The sequence below is a fragment of the Aptenodytes forsteri genome, unplaced genomic scaffold (assembly GCF_000699145.1).
Source record: "Aptenodytes forsteri isolate BGI_AS27 unplaced genomic scaffold, ASM69914v1 Scaffold406, whole genome shotgun sequence".
Taxonomy (NCBI): Eukaryota; Metazoa; Chordata; class Aves; order Sphenisciformes; family Spheniscidae; genus Aptenodytes; species Aptenodytes forsteri.
In genome coordinates, this window is record NW_008795703.1 from 146821 (window position 1) to 156761 (window position 9941).

The following is a 9941-nucleotide window of genomic DNA, read 5'->3' on the forward strand; positions in this document are numbered from 1 at the left end:
GGGCAAAGGGGGAAGCCTCGCTGGAAAGGTGGCAGGTGGTGAACAGACCGCCGGCAGATTTGTGAGCAGCTGGCTGTAGGACAACAACCAGCACCCACCATAGGGCTGTTTGTCTTCAGAGAGCACCTGCACGCTGGATCACTGCTGGCCCATACAGGACATGTACTTTATGAAGGGAGTGGGGATGAGTAAGGTGATAGCGCATTCATGCATGTATATAGCTGTATTTTTTGCTGCAATCTCTTTGCCAGAGGAGGGAAAGCAACTGCTGTATGAGGACACAGGACACTGCTGCTTATTAACAGCAATGATTTCCTTAGGATTGATCAGCTACAAAATAACATCCCAGAGAACCTACAAGCTAGACAATCAAACGTCAGGGAGAAAAACAGACTCTCCCAGGCTTCGTGAACAGTCAAGTAATAAATATATCTGAAGTCAGCCACTTGCACGGTCATCTTTTTTCCCTCCGAGTTCCACCTGACAAACACATCTTTCTCTAAAGACTGCCTCCAAAAAAACAACTACAGTGCTGAACTCAGATTCTATGTTGGATGCACTGATGCTCACTAGGGACTAACGGGAGAGAATTTGGTACTGCAAAGAGCTCAGATGTTTGAACATTAGCTACTTACTGCCCAGGGGAACCCTGCTGAATAAACCATCCCTTGTAAATAAGCAGTCTTTCTGTGGGCAGGTGTGCTCTACTTTATGTACTGGGTCAGGTTTGGGTGTGTGAAACAACGGTAGTCTGCCTGAGGGAAGATAAGCTTTCCATTTATCCTCTTCATTTTCTTTCAAAGAGCCAAGGTTGGGTTTGGGTGCCACCAAGACTGGTACAAATCTTTCTGTAGAAAGGGTGAAACAATCCCAAATTGACTCCAAATGCCTAAGTAGGACCACGGTCTGGTACTTAAATCGCATGGAGTTTCTTAGCCTTGACATGCACTGCTACTTTCTCATGCGATGGCTTGCAGGCACGTTCTCTTTCATCATGCCACGAGTGTCATTTTGCCTTTGGTTTCATGAGATGGGCTTTCATGGCTCTTTCCTTCCCACATGTGGAGGAGCTTCTACAACAGGAAGAAATGTAAAACTTTGGTACTATGTTAGCTGTTTGTGAGTGGTACCTGTTTCATCTAAAATGACTAGTAGAAATGCTTTCAAAAAAAGTGTAACATATAGGGGGACATATGTTATCCAGATTTGCCAACTTTTGATTTCTGACAAATGTTCCAGTATCAAAATATTAGTTGCTGATAACAGATTTTAATGTCCGTTTCAGCCACTATAGCACAAATTTCCTTTCTCATTTTGAGTAAGGTGCTTAAGTCTTGCTATGATGTAGGTTCATACTTTGTACAGCAGGTAAAGATTCTTCTGTTCCTCACCAAGTTTAGTAGTTTCTGGTACAATCTGCATCCAAAAATATTTTAATAACGAGGCATATTTTTAAAATGATCTCATGGACCAGAGGTAAGAAAACAGGCTGTTCTGTAAGCAAACAGCAAGCGGTTCTTACAGGACTTTAAGCACCCACAGATCCGCAACACAAAAGATCCAAATAGATCAATAAAACACCTTAATTTTCAGAGTGCTCAGCTAAATAACTGTACCAGCCATTTGTTACATCTGTCACTACTTGTATGCTCAAAAAGGATGGAATATTTTGGTTCTACAGTTTTGGTTCTACATAGTCTGCCTAATATAGGAGATACAATTTCAGATTTTGTTTTTAAGATCAGAATCACAAAGAAGCATGAGGCAATGGAGGGTCTAAGAGGCTAATTGATTAATATGCATACTTTATTACATTGGGTAAGATTTGCAATAACCAACGACTTCTCGAGCCATCAGAACATATATAGCAGCACACAATAGTTGGAACCTAACACAGGAGGAATTCAGTTGAGAAATGAGCATATTTTGTTCGAGCTATTGGGACAACTTGCTGCATTAAGTCAGTCAAGCTCCCACTAATGTCATTGTGATTCCACCGTGCCAGGAGCCAGGCCGTAATGTTTTCCTCTCCTGTGAAATGTATTGCATTTGCAGCAAAATTCATCAGTATCTTCCAACTTAAAGGAAAAATTATTCCCATTTTGTTGTTTCCTCTCATCATGATCTGAAAGAATTAGTGGAAACAAAGATTATAATAAATATTGTATTTGATATAAATTATAAAAGCTTGATTTGCGGTCGGAGTACATTCAGCCATTCATTTAAGTAGTCCACGACCTTGTGTTGCACATTCACATGATGAATTTTGTATTTTGATCACTTGTTCAGCTAAGAAATAATTAAGCCTGTTCTGAGACTCAGAATCCAAGAAAAAAAAAACCAAAACTTAACACTCACTAAGGCCTAATTCTGTACTAGCATATACGGAACTGCCGTAAGTTTTGGTGCGAGTTCCTTTTTAGCAGAGGCTGCAGATCCTTAAATTCCTGACTGGTTCTTCAGATAAACATGAAAAGCAGAAAAAACTTCTTGCCAATGATATCTGGTAGGTTGAGACCTGAATGCCTGAAAAATGCTATTAAAAAAATAAATTGCTATGTACTAAATATTGGAGAGAAAAAAAATGTATAAATTGATCTAAAATACATTGTAGGAACCAGTCATATCCAGAACTTTCAGTGTTGAGCACGCTAATCTATCTTTATTGAGATTGTAGTTCTTTATAAAACACGTAATTAAAAGATTTATCCGTCTAAGCCTGAAGAACAGTATTTTATTTAGAGTTCATAGGAATTTATGCAACTTGGTTCTAGTTTGCATCCAGCATTAGATTTAGAACGAGCTGAGGCTAGTTATGAGCAAATACAAGTCAGTACTATCTACAATATTTCATTTAAAAAATCCTAAATAACAATAGAAATATCAGGCTTAACATAACTCTAGCTTCTTGATTTTTTCCACTTTCTTTGCTGTACCTTAAAAATTAAGATCATTACTCTAGTTCTTGTTAACATCAATTGCTTTATGAATAATTGAATGAATGACAAGTGAATAATTAACTTTAAGGTGTTTATGGGTAGTCCAAAAGCCCATTGTACTTTACTAACTATTCTGTTTCACCACGTTATAAGTGCATCTTCCACAATTAAAAAAATAAGCCAAATTTTATATATTGTACTCTTCTTTCCACTGAAATAAAAATCTAACTACATATTTCTGCTAAGTGAAAAAATTGAGTATGAACTTACAAAAGCACAGTGAAAGAGCTACAGTTTGCATCTGAATTGGAAAATGAGGAGTAGTTTTCAGATCCTTTCTTCTCCATCAGAAACCCGCTGTACAGTTGTTACTCCTACTCACCTGTGTATTTCTTTTGCATTTAAATAATCCACCCCCCCCAGCAAGGGCACTCATTTAGTCCTCTTCATCTCCCCAGCTACCTGTTTTCACAACATCTGTGCTAAAACAACATTTTAAGCCTCTATCCCTCTGACAGACTTCCTTGAAACTGAGTAATAGGTTCAAAACTGTCAAAAAGAACCTGACAAAGACAACACAAACATCATTTCTCCTCCTTTCAGGAGGCCCCCTCTAACATAGCCCAAACAGGGACACAGTCAAGCCACTCCACCACATCCTTCCTCAAGCCACACTAGTCTCCAGTGGAGGGTTTTATAAGATAAAATCTAATTTAATTGGTTAAATCAACTGGAGAGGTTCTGGCTAATGGCAGGAGCCACCTGGACAACTTTATCTATCAGCTCATATCCTGAGGGAAAGGCAGGGTATATATAGTGTTCTTGGGAGACTAGGAAATGGTTTGTAATTCCTGCTAGGAATTTAGTGAAAAGTGAGTGTTGTTGTGATCTTCTGCATGTTAATGTATGTATAATCTCTTTTTGCTTATGGGAAGGCTGAGGAGGCTGGGAGGGATTTACATGAGCCCAGGGTGAGGGGTGTGTGGAGGTGCTATGTAAATGGGACTGCTGACTTGTGTTAGTGGGGTAATAATGGATCAGCTGTGGCATCTTCCTGTGATCTCACTGATAAGGAGACAGCTCTCCTAGTTATATTTGGGGGTGACAGCCTGTTACCATTTATTTGTGCTAAGAGTTAACCAGAACAGCCTCATTGCTGAGTGTAGCTCCAGTGGTGCAAAGGATGGGCTGAAGAGGCCCTTAAGGCACAAAAATGTCTTGGCAGGAACACCTGCCCCAGAGGAACCCTTTCTGCAAACAGGGCTTTGGTGGTGGGTGAGTTACTTGTATCCCATAACCAAATAAGAATGTAAAACTCCTAACTCTGCTTTCCATCTTTTTACCTTTAAAATGTTGACTGCTTCTACCAGCAAGGTCAGAGACTTCCCCTGAAACAGGTTCCCAAGTCTTATGTACCATCTTTTTCCTTTCAGGAAAAGAGGGAAAGGGAAGAAAGCAAACTGCTGCTCTTGTCCCACAAGCAGGGTCCTGTACCCAGTGTGCAATAAGCCAATCTTACACACAGAGCTGAGATATTTATTTATCTCATGTTTGCACAAAGATGGGTGCTAGGTGGTAATTCCACAAAGCTAGCACACCACACAAAAGAACTACCGCGTATTTATATTGTTACGTGATTAGCAAAAACCCACCTAAGTTCATGCTCATTGGTTAGTTATGTTCAAATTAGCCTCGCTTGCCATGTAAATTAGCACACATGCTCCTTGCGGGGGGGGGGTGGGGGGGCAAGGTTTTCCAGTCTTCTTGTTTCTTTGGCAATCACCTAGCCTCCGATGCCTTCTAGGGCTGGATGTTCCCCTTTTATCAGTCTTTTAGTTCTTCTTCAAGCACATAGTCATTGTAGGGCATGCATTGTTTGTACAAGGTAATCAGGCTAGTACGGTGAAGACTACAGTCTAGGTATTAACCCAAACATATGGCTACACTGCCAATAATTTCTTAATGTTATCTCAAAGCGAGAGGATGGTATGACAAATGGGCAAGTCCCACAGTAGCAAGGTTAGTGGAACAAATTACAGACATAGTCAAAACCCATCCTGATGCACCTCTGGGGTGTTGGACTTGGCTGAATTTAAAATAACATATTGTGTAAAGGCCTGTGCTCAGCATAGAGCTGCCATCAGCCCTCTCTGTGAGGGAGCGCAGAGCCTGCGGAGGCAGCGTGGCTGCAAAGCTTTTAGTCAGGGCGAACCCGTAAGCGTACTTGTGCCGTTTTGCTCCGCCTTTGTCCTTGTTCACTTGCATTTGATTTCCTACGTGGCCTGGAAGAGGGAAATTTTGTTTTCTCTGGGGCCAGGCTACTGCCACAGGATTGCTAGATAGCGAGATTGATATCCTGATGAGAGTAAGACATTGCGGAGCCTGGAGAGAAACGCTGTAGAAGCAGTATGTAAACAATTCTCCTCAGGGAAGGCCCCTCTGCTGGTTGCTCTGAGGGAAACTGGCTTACAGTTACTGTATTGCACAAGTAGGTGTTTAAAAACAAACAAACCACCCAAGACAAAGGTATAAATAATCTGATTTTTCAAGACAAATAATTTTAATCCGTGCTTACATCATTTGTTTATTATATTAGAATCACACCTTTTGTATAGAATTACACATCTGATTAGAGACATTCATTTACACAAGAGGGTGAGGGAAAGGACAGAATTAGAGGCCTGAGAGGTAGTGAAGATCAACAGGTGTCTCTCTTATTGCAGGCCTGTTCTTAAATCCTATTACTTGGCAAAAACATGGCCTTTTTCATTTTCCCCACAGCAAAATTCTTAGAAATTGGAGTCAGGACTTAAAAGAACATTTTGTTTCTTTCTACATCATGCCAAAGTGTTGGACCATTACAATGAGCTGAACACATTAGAATACCCTTTCTTCATTGTTAGACCAATACTATTTTTACTGCAATAGCAGATAATCAAAGAGTGTATCCATCAAAAATAGTGTTACAGAAATAAATTGCTTTCATGGTATATTGCACTTTATAAATGACATTTCAAGTACTACTATGACTTTTTTTTCTCAAATGATTTTTTTAGCTCTCTTGTAGGTGGAAATAAAGTAGAAGTATTCTTTCAGTTGGAATGAAGTCCTGTAAAAAAAATGGTGCTGAATATAGACAAGCTTGACTTTGGTCAAGAGTGCATTCCAGGCTAGGATGCACTATGATTAATAGCTTTTGTTATTTTTGCTTCATTTCTGAAACATGCAATAGGCTCATTTAAAGAGTCTCAAGCAACAAATAGTTAAGACATAGCATTTGTATGAATATAGATATTTAGTATTATGTCCGTCATTGTTTGCAATCATCTGGTTCTGTTCATTAACCCACACTAGAAATGAGAAGTCTATAAATGCACTGGCTTTAAGTATGCTTAAATAAGTATTTTTTTTTCCCCAAAATATTATGTTTAACGTACCTTCTTCACATCAAATGAACTCTGGTTTTCATCACTGAATTTCCCAATTGGAAAGTTTTGTGATGACTTGTTACATATGTAGTAAAGTCTGAACCTAGGTCACTGCAGGAAGAAGTTACTCCCTAGTTAATCAGGATTCATTTTAGGAAGCTGTAATCTCACAGTGTCAATATTAATTGCATTATTAAGCAAAATGCTGTTGGAAAGAACATGTCTTGCTACACAAATAACAGAGTTAGTTTTATGTCTACAAACAGCCATTTCTCAACCACACAATTGCTGGAGCTAATTCAAGGGACGGCATGTGGGAGAAATAACTCCTCTGTTAGTAACCTACAGTTAGGCTAATTTATGCTTATTATGAACTCACAGCTACGTTTCTTCCTTGGCACCTAGAGTTACCTACTTCATTTGCAGGGTTTTGTAAACAGAGGTTTGCGTCTCTTGAGGTTTACTTTGTACTGTCCATTTCTCAGTATGGGCTCTTGTAAATCCACAAGGCCTTCCAATTAATATTGTCACAGTATTACCCCTGCCTTTAAATCTAAGTGACAGTATTGGTTTTTCCTAACTTCTGTCTGTTGGGATGCCCCCTTACCTGTCCCATCAACTTGTGCCTTTTAACTAAGTCTTGGAACCCAAAACACCTGCTTAAACTAACTATGCCTTCTGACATTAAACAAGTATTTTTTTTTCCTAAATTTTAGCTTTTCCTTAGAATGTCTTTTACTTTCTCAGTGCTTACTTTTTTGATCCACAGAGCAGGTAATTGCCTTTAAAAACAATCTACTTTTAGTCCTTTGTCCCCATGAAATGGGAGGAATGAGGACAATGTGGCAGTCTGGAAAGCTGTGAGGTTTATATATTGGCCTTTACCATAAAAAAGACTTTATTCACATATTGTTAGGTGAAATGCATTATTTCACATTTATTTATATACAAATCTAATTAAACCTTTTTGAAAGCAACACTGAGTGTATGCCAGCTTTCCTGGGAGGAGCTGCGCAGCTACATGACTGTTTTGACAATGGAGCCGGTGTCACACTAACCCTTTGTTCATTACTTTCCGTTTCCTCAGGTAATTGTGCAACTAATTGAGGGGGGGGGAAGTCTCAGAACTTTTCAGAGGAGTTTTGGCAGTTTTGCTCAAGAGCGGAGTCCTGCACAATGAGCACTGTGAGATCAGGCAAAAGTTGATATGAAAAAGCACACTGGAATTGTGAGTGTAGGCTGAAGCACTGTTTTAATTCTCTGGTGAGAAACTGGTAAGTCTTAGCTATCCTATATACATTGGTCATGTGCTAGCAGTTGAGCAAAGTGCGCTCAATGATTATTTGAAGTTCCAGTGAGAGATGTTTCTTACGCCTTGTGCAGAGATGTGGTTAGTTCTCATGTACTATAGATGCACTTGCCATACCTGCCAACTTGATTTGGAATGGCTGTGATGAGAGAGGTGCTAATTAACACAAGGCACTGTTCATCAGTGAATCTAGTGTGTTAGAAATAGTGAATGAAGACAGTTATAGGTGAATCAAGAAGGGGTACAGAAAGGATCATAAAACTTCAATCTTCAGCAGAAGGACACTGAGATTGTTTTGTTTGAGCATCAGGGGACTCTGTGCAAAGTGTGTGAGAATGTAAGTTAACTTACAGGAATCCAAATAGCACTTAAACTGGTCATTTTGCTTCTGCTAGCGCTGGGGCCATGCTTATTCAGGACTTATCATAGGTCATATACAGGAACAGCCATAAGGTGTCAGAATTCCCCCATGTTCAAAGTAAATTGCCCAGAAAACTGTAGCTTGTACAGTCAAATTGTGCTTTAATTTACAGAGTAATTACAAGGGTTCACAGGTTGCAAGTCAAGTTCCTGAAAAGTTATATGGTTGCCATACATATATATGTATCCTTTAAGTAAATTTTAGCTTTAAAAAAGCTCTTTTCACACCAGGAATGAGGGACAGAAAATAAATGACAATGGATAGCTTCTTGTTATATAACAAAGAAGTGTGAATTTAACGAAGTAATTTCAAAGACTGCAAGATTCAGAGACAGGGTTAGTGGGGAAGATCCAAAGGGATGTAAACTTGCACATTATTCCCTGTTTTTTTTATGTGACATACTCTTGGAACCACATATATTGTACCTAGAACATGACCAGTGCCAATACAGGGATGTGAAGGAGAGGGGAGGTGTCTCCAGAGGTGGCAGCGCTGTTTTCTCTGGATTTGCACTAGGGTAGCATCAACTCCATGTCTGGAATAACCCTGTTGTAGCCTGGCTCATATCACAGAGATTGTGCTGGATGGCATTACCTTTCTGAGGTTTGTGCTTTGGGAAGTATGCTGTAACCTTTATGTCTCATTTTTGTACATCTTCCTAACCGAGGCTGTTGTATTCTAAGTGTTCTCTGTATATTAATTTGGGTTAGGATTCTCAGAGTTTGCGCTGTCGCTATAGAAGAATCCTAGATAATTCTAATTTCTCTACAGAATTGTATATGATAAATTCAAAATTCTATTAGAGGATAGCATTCCCTAGAACATGAAAGGGTAGATAATTAAGGAGGTATTTTTAATAGGTGTTAAAAAAAATATGAATCAATTTTAAGAATTAAATGGATGCTTTTGTCTAAGGTTCACATATTACAGAGTAGGTTTGTAAGCTCCTGATACCATAGCTATTTTGTGACATCTGGTTTAAGTGTCATTTGAGACAGCAAAATGAAATGCTTTCAAAATTATCGTGATCCAGTGTCAGCGGTATTTGGTTTATAAGCTCTTTGTAGGACTACCCTTTATAAGCTAATGAATATTAGAGATAGTAACAGCATTTGATGTTGCAAAGAAGGCATTTTAATGAATGCTGTGGACTTAGGGAAAGCAATTCTGATATTTAAATGTTAAAAAACTGTTTCATAAATTTTCATGAAGTCTAAATACCACATGATTTCCTAATCTACAAAGCTGAAACTACTCTGGTACTTTATCCCATAATAAATGCACTAAGAACTGACTAAGAGATCTACAAAGGAAACTACTCTGGTACTTTATCCCATAATAAATGCACTAAGAACTGACTAAGAGGAGATCACAGAAGTAGGTATCTGTGGGGAAACATTGTCTGCCAAGACCAGCAGAGGACCTCTCTGAATATTTTCATTGTTGAACTGGAAAGAATTATAACATTTTTACGATAAATACTATGGATGACAAAAATAAATGGCTTGGTAAATGATAAAGATGAAGCAGTTATGCAGAATAATTGGACCATTTAGTGAGCTGTGCTAATACAAAATGTTTTCTTACTGCCCAGTGTAATTTTTTTTTTTCTGGAAACAAGAAAACTGGTTATGAAAAGGGGCTTTCTTTGTTTACAAGCTACTTTCTGAACAATACTTAAAAATTCAACAGGAATATTCGCTGTAACACCTTCACAAAGAAGACTCAAGTGATGCTAAATGTATAAGCAGGGGAGAACTTAGTTGTAGCAGGGAGGACATTTGATATCAGTATTGGTGACATCCCTATTAAATAGTCAAATCACTGTAAAAGGATTTTGAAAA